We start from the raw sequence: 10,639 nt of genomic DNA, 5'->3' as shown, positions 1-10,639 counted from the left end.
CCGGGCAGTGCCAGCCGTCCCCGTGCTAAACACAGGCTGCAGTGCCGAGGGTTGAGCTCCAGAGATGCTACCAGGGACGGGCTGTCCAAGGCACCTGCAGACTCCCCTCCCGCTGATCCTGGAGATGCTGCAGCTGGCCTGTACCAGCTGTAACCTACGCTCTCTGCACTGGGCAGGCTGTCCCTCTCCCCAGGCTGGGAGGCTGGCACTGGTAGACTCTTGCCTACCCAAGCTCCTGGTAGAAGCGGGGGTCTCCTCTGTATGGCCGTACCATCCAAGTGGCAGCATGGCCCTGAAGGCAGCTGCTGTGCCCCTGATTTCTGGTAGGATCCCCCCAGCCTCTTTACATGGTGAACAAATCAAAGTGTCCCCATTGCCGGTCAGATCGAACCCTCGCCTCAGGGCCAGCTGCGACATGAAGTGGGTCTAGGGGACGCTTCTTCCCATTGGTAGGCCTTCCCTGCCGTGCTGCAAACAGCCCTGGCCTTTCTACAGCTGTGCTCTTCAGCGATGCCCAGGGGGAGATCCGGGCACCGGACTGGCACTAACATTTAGCAGGAACCAGGTGCTCCAGGCCTGTGGGCGGTGGAGATAGTATGTGTTTCGTAAAGCGCTGTGCAGCATACAGCATCTAACTAAGGAGCGAGGGCAAGTCTGTGGGCATTTATCCCTGGTGACGTTTGCACATCAGCTACAAAAGAAGCCTGGCCCGTGAGCGCCTGACAGGTTGCCAGTGCGGCTCCTGGGCAGTGCACCACCCTTGCATATTGCTGCTGGCCTATCTCAGGGACATCAGAACATATACTACTTCCCACTGGGACCGGTGATATCTCACCTGCATGTGCAGGCTCTGGACAGGTGCAACACACAGCCTGTGGCGATTGCTCCTTCTCAGGACTAGGCTATAGAGCGTAGACCACCCATTCTCTGGGGCTTCATCTACACTGCGGCTTTTGCTACAAGAGCCTGTGCAAATGTAGTGTGGATTAGCATATTGCCATGCTTCATTTGCATAATTTATTCAAGCCATTTTTTGCGCTAGGGTTTTTTGCGCAAAAAAAAATCCATACATACTGCTTGTTTTTGTGCAAAAATGGCTTGAATAAATTATGCAGATGAAGAGTGGTGATATGCTAATCCACGCTTCATTTGCATAGGCTTTTGCAGCAAAATTCACAGTGTAGATGTAGCCAGAGGGTGCTAACTAAGCCACATTGGCACTGCTACAATCCTGTGCTACCTTGGGGCACCAGAACTAGGCTGGTGGCTTGAAACGGTGTAGTGACACAGGTGCCAATATCCCCAGCATGGTCAGGCCTTCCCTCTCTCTTTTCTCATCCCTGTGAGGCAGGGTTACCCCCACTCCACTCCTCAGCTCCCTCACTTCAGCTGTCACCTGTCTAGTCTCTTCGCTTGGGTCTTAGCCTCCATGGACCTTGGAGGGAAGAGCGCAGGTTGCAGAAGGACGGGAAGTGGAAGCTGTAGGAAGTCAGTCCGTGTACTCATGGCTAGAATGCTAGCCGCAGTTGCAGCATGTCTGTCAATAGGTGTCTTAAGAAAGAACCAACTGAGATTTACAAGTCCAGGTTGAACCTCTCTAGTCCGGCACTCTCTGGTCCAGCAGTGTCCGTGGTCCGGCATGATATTAGTGAGCTGGTTGTCCACTTATCACAGGTGTAGCCAAGTTTCCCGTGGTCCCATGAAGTTTGTTTGCAGCCCCCAGTCCTGGCTCTCAGAGTTCTGTGCTGTTATTTAGCTCTGATGTACCCCTCAATGTCCTCTAAGAACCCAGGAAGAAGCGGGAGTGTTGGCGATGCTGCTAGACAATATTGACCTCTCCTGGTTGGGCAAATTCTCTGGTTGGGCAACCATCAGGTCCTGAGGGTGCCGGACTAGAGAGGTTCAACCTGTCTGGAATAATCTCACAGTGTAGTCCGTGGAACAGCCTGGCGTTCTAGTTTCTATGAGCCCGTGTTCTTTCTGCGGGTGTCCAGAGGCCCCTGCAGGTGCAAGTATAAATGGCATGGAGCAGCCAACTCACAACTCCCCAGTGATACTTGATAGCAAATCCTCCTCGTTCTTTGGCGATAATGAGATTGCTGCTCACTGCTGTCCCTGCAATTTGATCTGTGCGGGCAGGTCTCTGCACCTGCACACAGCTCCACTGCCCCTCCCAGCAGTGATAAAATGCATACAGACGTGCAGATGTAAGGGAGTGGGGAGAAATGGCTGAGGATGGTAAAAGATCAATGTTAAAGAGAGCCGCTCATACAGTCAGGGCCCAATCTGTGCTGTTTGCTGTAGAATCTACCCCTGCCTGTGGAATTGTGTTCTAGCATTTCAGCTTTCACTTAAAATAAAGGTTGTGCTTTTAGCCGTTATAGCTGTGGAGAAATGCTTGAAGACACAAAGTGATGAAATACTGTCTTCCAAGCCTGTCTGAGAGGAGTGAACTGCCCCATTCATGTAAATGGTTATTGACACTGACTCCTAAAGATGGCAGCTTCGTTGACAACTTTGGGGGAGATTTTCAGTGTCACAGAGGGAAGTTAGGGAGGGCTGCTGGGTGACTACCTTACAGTGGGAATGGAGTGCTTAACAGCCGAAGCTGCTAACCATTTTACTACTGCTCTGTCTGGGACAAATGGCTGTAGCTGGATGTTTCAGCTAAAAATTCCCAAATGCCAGATCCCCAAAGATGCAGTTCTTTGCTGTCAGGGTCATATCATCGGGATTGCTGCTCCTTGGATTGGTTCGTGTGCCATTCATTCTGCTTTTATTTTTATTTCTATGTCATTTGCTGAAAACCAGCCAGCTTCTAAACTTGGCTGCCACAAGGATCTCATGCTTCAGCCAGATTGCTAGATTCCGCAGGAGTTTTTTAAGCCCGGCGTGCGCCCGAGTAAATACGGTGGCCTTATTGTTTGCATGATGTATGTATTATTATCTGTTGTATGTATTATTATGCTGTTGAGATTGTGCTATGTGTACAGACACATGGCTTGGGGCAGGATCTGACCCAAAGAGCTTCCAGGGGCATGGAGAGATGAAAGCTAGGAATACAATTCCATGCCTTTTGAACTGCAAGCCAGCATCTTAACCACTGGACTTCCCTGCCTTGTGGAGCCCCATGCACCCTTGCCAGAGTTAAAAAATTGTCAGCAGACTTGTTTCTGCTCTCAGCAGCAAGACCCTTGTGGACTTGAAACATGGAGGTACGCTCAAGCCCCTGTCTATGTACGTGTTACACCAGTAATCCGGTGTGTGTGTGTGTGGGGGGGGTGTTTGGAGAGAGATTCAAATTATACCTCCCAAACCTATGAAAGGCTGCCAAATCGGTCTCTTCAACTCCTGGGGATCTCCAACGTTTTCTCATCTGTGCTGAAAATAAATCAAAGGTGCAGTGGCTTTTTAAAAATTTGTCTTTTGTTTTTGCTTGCAAATAGGGAAGAAAGGGCAAGGGTTACTCTTCCTGACGTGTATTTATTTCAGAGTTCCTGGCTTGGTAAACAAGTGATTAATCTCTGTGGCATAGGTAAAAGGAATGAGGAGGAAAAACATGTGAATATTTTCAAGTAATTCATAATGCTGCCAGGGCCTCACGGAAAATTTGCCTTTTGCCCTTTACTAATGTTCATTTAGTTTTAATAGGCCATTGACTGCTTGGCGCGAGGAAGTTTCAAGAGCCATTTGCAGAGCATAATGAGAGCATGCACGGGGCAGATGTGTGAAGCAGCAAATGGCTGGAGGTTGGTGGACACACAATACATTTCCATGTCTCAGTCTGCGTATGTGACAGGAATGCCCTGTTGGCTGCACGCTTGCATGCACGCTGTGCTCACGCCGCTCTTGCATTCAGGGTCCGATTTGGAGCCCTTGACTGACTCTGAGCCATCAGTCACACGTGGAACTGCCCTGGGACATCTTGTGTGCGGAATTGCCTGCTACAGCCGGGTGGAGCTCTTTAAGGAGGTGGGGGGACCAAGAGATCTGGTTTGCATTCTAGATATAGATATAGATTTTGTTGAAAAATGTTAGTTTCCTTTGGGTAGCTCTAAGGATGTAAGGGATGTAAGTGGCTAATCAACTTGTCACTTCACCTCCCTCCTCCGCGCTGGGGGGAGCTGGCTTAACAGCTGATTTCTCCCAGCTCCAGCTCCATGGGAGGGGGCAGAGGCTCCATGTGGTGTTCCAGCTTTGAAATGTACTGGAGTCCCCGCTGGGGCTCTTGTATATTTCAAAGCAGAAGTTCTGCATTGAGCCTGGGGCCAGCGGGGCACTCTGCTGGGTCTCTTGTACATTTCAAAGGCAGAACACCGTGCTAGTCATTATCGACTAATTGAGTAGTCGATGGAAATCCATTGACTATTCGATTAATTAGTTAATCGAAATGTAAGATTCCCTAGGTGGCTGAGTGGGAGCAATTTACTTTCTCATTGGAAAACAATTAGTCTCTTTCCACTTTTAAGTAAGAAAGCGGTGTTTAAAAGAGTGATTTTGAACACCTCAGTCACACACGCTTCTGGGGACAGAAGTGAAGGAGGAAATGCACTTTGAAATGATGGTGTTAAAAATTCACCCCAAATATTTCATGTTGCAATCGCACCACTGAAAAAATGTTCTTCCATAAGCTCTTCCGCCAGACTTGTTGCTCACCAGTGTGACTGAGGAGTTCAAGGTCTAGCCATTGGCAGACTCAAGGCCAAGTTCATCAGTGTTCTTAAGGGAGCCTAAGTCTGCAAGGAGTCTAAGCTGGAGTCTGTACCTCGTCTGGTGCTCTCAGCTGGGTGATTTCTGGCATTAGCTCCCTCTGGATCCCTCTTAGACCCTGTTATTTGGCTCAGAATTCTCAAAAGTGGTCCTGTGGAGCTGGTTTTCAGGGGTGCTGAGCGTTTGCAATGTCCCATGAGATCAGTAGCAGTTGCAGTTGCTCAGCACTTCTGGGAATCAGATCCTGGGTGGGCACCACAAAAAATTCAGACCCACCCCCCAAAGCGGTGACCCTTACAGAAAATGTGCCCGAGGGGTCCGTGCTCGAGTCTTTCTCCTGTCCCATGGAGCTTGCATACAGCACACACCGACGTGAATGCGGGATGCAGAACTGCACCGTCGCCGAAACTCTGCATGACGCTGGTGTGATCAGGATCGGGTCCTGACCTTGGCCAATCGAGCCTGGTGTCATGGTGCCAAGAGTGCAGCTCACGTGGGATGGGAGCAGAAGGAGGCCTCTGCATCCGGAAATGCTGCAGGCAGGAGAAGGCAAACAGCCACGTCAGTTAACACTACATTTCGCTTTCCTCGGGCATCATCACCACCTAGGCTCTGCGGCTCGTCTCCCACACACCAGGACGCTGGCAGGCGGGAGCTGGAGTCTGGTCCAAGCCCACTGAAATTGACATGCCCAGGTGTAGTGGGATTTGGCTCGGATCATGCGGGGTGGAAGAGAGAACACCTGCATGTAAGGGCAACGGATTCCCAGTGCCTTACAGATCACCTCTGAACGGCGCCTGCAGATTGTAGGGAAGGGGAGATCAAGACAGAGATGTCAATGTCTAGTTTGAGGCACATCTGAGCTGGTGCTCACAGGTTGCTAACGCGGGTTTTTTTCATCAAGCTTCTAGCGCAGTCTCTCCCTGTGAGCTCTTATGCGGACAAGGAAAGGAAGCTAGAGGGCAGAAAAGGCTCTTTGTTCAGCACTGGCCAGCGAACTGACTGGGCAGAAGTCAGTTTTCCCTGAACGCGGCTGTAGTTTGCAGGGTTACATTCTTTTTGCAGGTGTGATCTCCTTGCTTAACATTAGTTCAGAGCTCATCATTGCTGACCTATCAGAAGCAAACAAATGCATCATGTGACCTAATAGGCCTCTTCCACTTCTCCGGTGTCATGACCGTTTGGGGCTAATTATGAACTGGGGTTTTCCTTTAGGTATTTGTATGATGGTTGCACTCAGAGTCCATGCCAAAGGTCAGGGTTCCATTGTGCCAGGTGCTGGATACACTCATAACGGACCGAACCTGCCTCAATGATATTATTCAGATAGACACTGTATTAGCCCACATCCCAAAGGCTTGAGCCAGATTGTAACCACAAAATCGTCCATTCTCTCTAACGGTGGGTGAGAACCTCAGGCTACAGTTATATCATCGTGCACGTCTTAACATCGTGGTCAGCCCAGCCTGTGAATAGGCTCACAGTCTGTGTGGCCAACGGGAGAGCTAGTCTAGCCTGGACAGTTCAAGAATTAACCTGCCGTCTCTCGGACAAAGATTCATACTGCCGAGAATGAGTCCACACCGTTTCCGGAGAGCAATGAGCTGTACACCGCATCCCTTGGGACAGTGGGATGTGCTGTCTCTAGGGAGTCACTCCGCACTGTGTTTAGAGAGATAATAGGATTTAGTTCAGTAAACGTCAGGAATCCAGGAAGTAATGGGATTTAGTCTGTTCCCTCGCTTCTGGGGATAGTTTCATAGACCCCCAAGGATAGAAACAGGATTGGTATTGTATCCACTGGAGAATTAGTCCAGAGCCTCGCCATGAAGTAGAAGGATGGAAGTGTCATTACGTGGGAACTGGACACATTCTTTAGGTAGGACTAAGGAATTTCTTTTTGGTTATATAAAATAGCTGTTTGTCCGGCCAGCATCTTTCCTTGGTGCCTTCTCTTGTTTTAAGGCAAGAGTCCTAGAAGTATACTTTCATCTGGTAGCGTAAAGGTGAATGCACCTACATGGATGGAGTCTTTGCTCACCTGAGCCAGAATTTCTAAGGCCATGTCTATACTTACATGGAGCTCAACGCTGTGGCAGTCAATCTTCTGGCATCCAATTTATCGGGTCTAGTAAAGACCCACTAACTCGAACGCTGAGGACGCCCCCGTCGACACTAGAACTCCTCAAATGATGAGGAATAAGGGAAGCCGACATCTCCCATTGTGGAGAGGGTGCAAAGTTCAAATTAAGGTATGTCGAAATCAGGACAGCATGGCCTATGTCATGCAAGTGACTACATCTAGTGTTGTTTGATTTGGGGAATGCTTATGGGTTAATGTTTCACAGACATCTGGCTCTGGTATGGTTTCATTTTCTCTCCATTGTACTGTAGAGCTGAGAAATTTGGGAAATCACTGGGATTAGTCGGTGTTGGAAGCCAATGAAATTAATGGCACTTAGAAGTGCATTGATTAGGGGAAATTGCATGAAACACGCCTTGGCAGCCAGGATTCAATGCTCCGTTTGGTGACTCTGTACTCTGCTGCGGTGTCCCTTCTCGCATGATGTCACCTTGGGTTGCTCCTTCTGCACTTAGCAATGTTCTAGAAGTGGCACAGGCCAGGCCTGGAAAATTTAGGACTGGGCAGCACATTCTCTTGGCGGGCTCAGGGATCTGTTCTCACCCGACAAAGCTGTAATAGTCAGGCCAGAGCCCCTCCGGAGTACCCACCAGGAATCGGCAACCGGCGACAAAGAAAGATGCCCAAGGAACCCTCGCCAGGTTCTACATCACGTTCCGACCGTGCTGGATTGGAGCTATAGGAGTTCAGATGGTGCTGTGTAAATGGGAGCCCAAGAGCTGAACAAACGCTTAGGCAGTGCCGATCGGCTTCAAAAGATGCTCGCTCCATCTTCCCAAACCAAGCCTTCAAGAAGATGTGGGAGCTGAGATGGGAGACTGGCGAGCAGAGTCTGCACCAGACCTACCCTGATCTGGCGGCACATACGCTGGGCGGGCATTTGCCTTGGCTTGGCGCGGTCTGCCTCCGACCTCTTCCGTGTTCCCCTGGCTCTGATTGTGTGGCGCGTGGCCTGTAATAGGAGAAGCCAGGCCCCGGGCAGTGAAATTGTCAAATGGCATTTCCTACTTGCTGGGCTTCTCGACGCTTTATTGATGGGTGGAGGAGGATGCTGGAGGATTAGCTGGGAAATGAAGGAAAAAGACAGAGTCCAAGGGCTGCAGACTCCTCGGGAGGCCCCCCGAACATCCTCTCACCTGGGGAGGAAGGGCTATTGAATCCTGTTTAGCTCTTTACAGTTAATGAGTTGGCATAAAAACAAGGCAATGTTGTCACTCTTCAGTCAAACACCCGATGCTGCTTTTGTGCTGTTGCCATAGAGCCCGCCAGCACAAGGGATCCAGCCCAATAAGATGCCTTGCCAGCGACCCCAGCGGGACATACATCACCGCCACGAGCCCACCGTGTCACGCCATCCCCACCGCCACCAGATCACCCCGGCTGTGCCTGCTGCCCCCGTGCCCATGGCAGACCCAGAGCACTGCTAGCCCCAGCTGTTCGCAGTCCATGAGTCTGTTTTTGAGCCATGGGGGGGGGGGGGGGGGGTCAGGTTTCCCAGCTTCCTTCCGCAGTCAGGAGGCGAGAAATCTTGCTTTAATTTTAAAAACGGAAAGTGGAAACACTCCTATAATCCCATGACTCCAGGAGCTGGGGATTTCAAAACCTTAAACTATGGCAAGAACTGGCAGTGCTGGACCTGCTGTGCTCCCAGCTGAAGCCCAGCTCTGCCAAGGGGTCCCTGCTAAGCAACCCCTAGAACCATGCAGCAGCCTGCATGCCTCTGCTCCTTTACCCACAAAAGTTCAGCTCCAGGCATCTGCCCCTGGGTGCCCTGCTCTCATGGCAGAGCTCCCAGAAAGCCCTAACAGGTACTGCCCCAGGAAACAACGTCCTGCCCTACCTGGCAACTCTTGGTACAGCATGTGAGGTTTCAAATGCAGGGCTCTTGCCCAGGGCTCGTTCCTGCCAGCTGTGGTGATGTAATAGGGATGCCAAAGGTTAATCGGTTAACCAGTTACCCAGGAAGCATTAGGCTTATCTGGACTGCCAGCCACATCAGGCCAGGGCAGGGCAGGCAGACGAGACCCCAGCCCAGCTGCGCCACAGCGGATGGAACCTTCGCCCCAGCTGTATCACAGTGGTCTCAGATGCCAGCCCTTGCCACGCTGCCTCGGCCCTGGCCGGGGGCCAAGTGGGGTCCTGGTCCACATTGCAGTGGCCTTGCCACGCCTGTCCTGGCTTGTGCTGGCTCGCCTATGGTCAGCCAGTTAACCAGTGTAACTTTAATCATGTAACTGGTTAACGTTTGATCCACATTTACAGCCCTACTATGAAATCAGGCAGTCCTTAATGCATTGCACTCTGACCATGCCTCCCCTCTCAGGTGCTCTGGGTGCACTGACCCAATGCTCAGTGCTCCCACCTGTTCTAGCGTCCAGGGGAGGTCTGTGACAAGGCCAATTGGTGGGAAGAAAGTCAATCACATCTACAGCTGAGGCCTGTGCAAACAGTAAGCAGCACGTTATGTCTGGAAAGCGAGCTGCTGCACCGGGGCGTTGCAGAGCATAGCTCCCAAATCCTAGCAGGAATCATACCCAGGTCTTATCTAGCACTGGTCTGCTGTGGATTTCAAAGCGCTTTCAAAGGAGGGCAGAATCATTATCCTGTTTTACTCTATGGGAAACTGAGTCACGGGGAGGTGAAGTGAGGGGCCCAAGTTCACCCAGCGGTGGAGCTGCGACTAGAATCCTTGTCTCCTGAGTGCCAGCCCAGTGCACCACTATCCACTAGACAACACCGCTTGCCACATGAGATGGTCTGGCATCTCTTCATACTTTCTGTCCTGCCGTAGGCAGTTACCTCTGCAGGAAGCATAATTTCGAAGGGGGGAAACTGAGGCATGGAAATCGTGTGACTTCCCAAGGAAGCAGATGAAGTTAGGAAAAGCCCAAGTCTCTTGATTCCCAGTCCATAGGAATGGCCATCGGTGGTGGTGGACTGTTGGTGGGATGTTAGACAAAGAAGTAGCCAAACCAAATGCAGTAGCCAGGTTAGTGGAGGGGGCGAGGGGAGAGGGACGAGTTGCAATTTTTAAAAAATGCAGAATTGGTAGGAAACAGCTTATCTGATTGGCCAGGGGTAGAAAGGGTTGCAAAGAGAGAACAGTGAAAGGGGAAATAGACTGCAGAAGCTTGCCACCTCGTCCCATTGCAAGCTCTGGGAATAGAACCCCACGTTCCATATGCTGCTTCTATTAATTCGATTGTCATTAGCCCCAGGCCTCGTGCCCGTGGCTAGCTGTGGAGCCAGTGGGCGCGGCTGGCTCTAGGGAGGGTGCCGTAATGCTGCGCTGCCTGACTTTGTTAGCTCTGCTGTGATTGGCTGGCCGCGCTTTGCTTTGATTGCTGGCTGCTGGCGTGGGGAGGAGTGCGGGGAAGGGGCACGAAACGTATTTTCCACCCTGGCCAGCAAATGGCCCGGCTTCTCCAAATGGGCCTGCTCCGGTCTCTGCAGAGCTGAGGCCTAGTACAGGTGCTCTCTAATGGACCACACGCCCGAGGCTCAAAAGAGATGACTATTAGGACATATTGCCCTCTCCCATGGGCAATACGGGAGCGTTCCCAACAGGATCTTGCATAGTATTTTGTCCAGTTTTAAATGAGCTAGTACTGGGAGCATCTGCCAGCTCCCCCGAATGATTACTCCGCAGTCCCAGGGCTCGGGGAGGGAGGGGCATGGCTAGCGTCGCTAAAGCAGCACAGCTCTTCTGCCGTATTCATTTCACCTCCGCGTGGGGACGTGACAGGCCTCCAGAATCGAGCGCCCGCATGCAAGGAATGCTGCTAG

Source organism: Pelodiscus sinensis, chromosome 11 (assembly GCF_049634645.1).
Source record: "Pelodiscus sinensis isolate JC-2024 chromosome 11, ASM4963464v1, whole genome shotgun sequence".
In the NCBI taxonomy this organism is placed as follows: Eukaryota; Metazoa; Chordata; order Testudines; family Trionychidae; genus Pelodiscus; species Pelodiscus sinensis.
This window is presented reverse-complemented; position numbering follows the sequence as displayed.